Source organism: Lolium perenne, chromosome 5 (genome assembly GCF_019359855.2).
Source record: "Lolium perenne isolate Kyuss_39 chromosome 5, Kyuss_2.0, whole genome shotgun sequence".
NCBI classification, from domain to species: domain Eukaryota; kingdom Viridiplantae; phylum Streptophyta; class Magnoliopsida; order Poales; family Poaceae; genus Lolium; species Lolium perenne.
Genome location: NC_067248.2, coordinates 16,015,686 through 16,019,510, shown reverse-complemented (window position 1 = coordinate 16,019,510; position 3,825 = coordinate 16,015,686). Strand labels below are relative to the sequence as shown.

Genomic DNA, 3,825 nt, shown 5'->3' with positions numbered 1-3,825 from the left:
TTTCTTATTTGATTTCTTTCTCTTTTTATTTGATTTTCTTTCTCTTTTTGTTTGTTATAAAATTTGGATCTCTAGAATTCTTCTTCTTTCTTTATTTGAAATTTGGTATGTTACAAAGTCACATGATATTCAACAAAGGTGTAACAGGTTGATGGCGTCACTACACCACAGCACTAGATTCCCAACTGACGTTGGTCGGTAAAAGTCTAGTATACCAACTAACTGTCGGTCGGTAATGATTTCTTCGAACTGTCGGTCGGAGATAGTGGCCTATACTGCTAGACAGTCGGTCGGAAAAGTTGTATCATTTGGGGTCGAACCATGGGTCGGCAATACTCTCCCATCCCGTCCAACAGTCGGTCGGCAAGCAATACCGACCAACCGTGCGTGGCTAACTGGACCGGCCCAGGCGCGCGAAAAATTGAAAGGCGGAGCGCGAAATGCCTGGCCCAAAAATTTCAGCTGCCGCCCCCTAAATCCAAACCGACACCCCACAGCCACACTTCCTATCTCAGAACAGAACCCTATCCTGCCCCACCCACGCGCCTGCAGTTCACTCCATCCACCGCGCCGCCGCCACCGCCGCCGCTCCGCCTAGGCTCCCCTGCCGTCGCGCTGCAGGCAACCTGCCGGCGCCCTCCCATCAGCGGCTATTTTCGTCGGTCAGCCCACGAGCCCCTGCCATTGCGCGACCGTTGACCGCGTGTTCCTCCCTGCGGCCCGGTGCCGGCGCGATTCGTCGGACTGCTAACGAGCTTCCAAGGGAGGGGCGCTTCGACGGACACCATACGCTGCTCGGAGTTCACTCCTTCGCCACCTACTCGCTCTTGGCGACGAGGCGTTCCTCCTTGCGGCAGCGCGCTAGGTCGACCTGCTTACGAGCTCCCAATCGATGCGCGCTTTGTTGGCCTACTCGTGAAGTCCCAACGGTGGCTCCCTGCGCCCCCTGCCCCTGAAAACTTCTACCTGCAGGTAAATCTATTTCTCTCTCACATACATGGATCTACATCTTCTCTATTCATCACTATATGTATCTGATTGATGGCACCCTGTAGAGTGTAGTCGGTGGGAAGTTTGTTGTCAGTTGGATATAAGCAAAGCAAGGAAGGAGCGGGCCGAGGAAATCGATAAGAAGTGTACAAATATGCATCAAACATTCTGCTTTTCAAAGGTCCACTTCAGTAACTCTTTTTGACTATTGGACCTTTATTAACCACTTCAATATAATAAGCAATTTAATATTCCATCATACAGCAGTACATGTCCAACTGTTACCAAAATACAAGGAAACATCAGTACACATTCTTCTAAGTTTTAATGTACTTTTATCGATCCTTTCCCAGTAATCTGCAGTTCTGCATCCACTGGACAATACTATTTATTTATTGTAGTTGGCAGTCTGTACAACTGAGTACATGTTTGAGTAATGAATCTACAATTACATTATTCATTCATTAAAAAGTTCTCCTCGGAGCATTTGTAAAGCTCATAGGTCTTATTGGTAGCTATTTGCCATATAATTAAGAATATAGTTAAGACTTGATGGTCAGTCGTTGTTAACTGGTTGAAGTTCTTGCTCAGTGTTACAAGACAGGTAGAAATAAACTGTTATATTCTTGCATTATCTTAAGTTTATATTTGGCTTACCACATCAATTCTAGAATCGTCTCTCTAGACAACATGGTACTGTTATAAAATTACCTTTATTAGCATCTGATATCTTTCTTGCATACAAATTGAAATTGCCATAACCATCATGCAGCATGGAAATAAAAGGAATGATTACGTTGATTCTATTTCTGATCCGTTATTCACAGCTCAATTATCTGGATTCACTGAATGCAGAACCTACAAGTATAGGGTGGACAGGTTTTAATCTATTATACTTTAACATTTGCACCGTGCTATGAGTGTCATTGCCAATTATGTCCTTTTTTTACTAACATGCATAAGATATCATGCAATATATATGGCTTAGTTGATATTTGAGTACCCATTTCTGCTGAAAGGTGCTAAAACAACCTTTTCTTTGCCCTACAGAGCAACAAAGAATATCTTGATCACTGAAGAAGACCTACGATGCAGGCCCAAGGTGGAAAGGGTGGCCGCGGGAACTATTCAGCACGCCGATCACGCAATTATAATGGTATATGCTGAGAAGTTACATAATTTTGCAGAAGGTGAGAAATGAATGACCCTGCTGTGCATAATGTCCGCATGTACCAGTAGTACATTTACAAATTGCTTCTTAACGTCATGAACATTTATTTTGTTCTAGTTAATATGTGAATGCCGAGAATGCGAGTTTTTGATATTTGACATGATCTGAATTACTTCAAGTAACACCGTTCCAATTTTAAGCTCCAATACTTGAATATCATAAGGACACCAAATTAGTTTTACTGATACTTTTACTCAACTTGGTGCAGTTTTTAATATTTTTAATGAAAAGACACGAGGTCATGGATATTTTCTGATTTAGCTAGGCAAAAATTATAAGAGATAATGTATCAAAATTGAATGTTACTCATTAATTTACAAAGCTGAAAATATTGATCCTGGTAATGCTGTGTATGAGACATTGCTAGATCTTTACACTACTATACAAGTGAATGTTGCTGGTGGAGGTATATTGGTTCTGCTAGTACAAATCTAGATTGATTAGATGTTAAATCAAGTGGTAGCCGTGGCCGCGGGTGACGATGCCATTCGACGGAGTTTTTGTTGGGTGCTGTCTTGCAAGATTTCCGCCGCTGCAGCTACTGTGATTCAGCAAAACTGAAACTTATATCACGGTTGGTTCTGTTCTTGCGTGAGTGATTATTTATCGCCATGTTCCTTTTTATGTACTTTCTATCCCTTGTTTTGTGCAAATGGATCTTTACTGTTTCGCTGGGTTGCATACCTATTGTTTGCTAGTAGCCAACACGTGCTCTCAGCCTAGTTCAGCCAGATGCAAAGCCAAGCCCAGCGTGTCAGCGCCCAAGCCAACAGCTAGCAAGCAACCAGGAGCGACTAGATATCCCAGCTAGCCACCCACCCTGCAAGCTTCCGAGGCCCCAACCCACATGTTTTTGGTCTGTTCGGTAGAGAACCAAGTACTGAACCGATTCCACAGGGAACCGAACGCTCGGTTATAGTTATTTTGGTACACCGATCGGTGCTTGTTTTTTGAGGACCGAAATTTTGCAAAGATCGAGAAACCGACCTGATCGGTTCGGGGGAACCGAGTGCCCACCCCTACCTAGTACGTAGTTCTGGGATGTTCCTAAAATAATTTTTTGGTCAATGCGGTTTATTTCACTCATCACGCCAAATTTTTTTTAGCTCATGGTAATTTCTGTTTGTACTGCTTGCATGAATTTACTCAAAGGCTGATTACTATGATGTGAGTTGTCTTGTGAAGTAATTGCTGCCTTGTGAAGTAATTGCTGCTGCTTGTATACGTGATCTGGGCCAATACAAATGATGTTAATCGTGCACAGCTATGCTTAATTTTTTTTATAGTGCCATTGTCTTTACGAATGTACTGAAACTTGTTTACCTTTTGTAGGAAATACATGCAAGAGGGTGAGAAACCATGAAGCGTGTGGTTTGGGTCAATTATGTATTTTGTATAATAGAGCAAACTATGAATCGTCGGATACATCTTTTAGCTACCATTTTGTAAACCTGTACATGTCTTGGATTCTGAACCGTTATTTTCATCTGTTGGATTAGTTACTACTAGTTTATGAGAAATATGGATGCTAATTATGTTGATAAGAGGTGAACTATCTATTTGTAAATATCATTAAGGTGTTTGATACTTTTGGAGGACATGCA

At 42.2% G+C, this 3,825-nt stretch overlaps 1 long non-coding RNA gene across 4 annotated transcripts; it reads left to right on the top strand.

Annotated features, from left to right (window-relative positions):
- The first annotated feature begins 487 nt into the window (after window positions 1-487).
- LOC127298896 (uncharacterized) lies at window positions 488-3,825 on the top strand. 4 transcript variants are annotated; one of them, XR_007850178.1, is made up of 4 exons: window positions 488-972; window positions 1,056-1,171; window positions 2,041-2,795; window positions 3,554-3,825. It is a non-coding gene; the product is annotated as an uncharacterized lncRNA (long non-coding RNA). The 4 variants fall into 4 exon arrangements; XR_007850179.2 differs by having other exon boundaries at window positions 493-972; window positions 2,041-2,180; window positions 2,589-3,825; XR_007850177.2 differs by having other exon boundaries at window positions 495-972; window positions 2,041-2,180.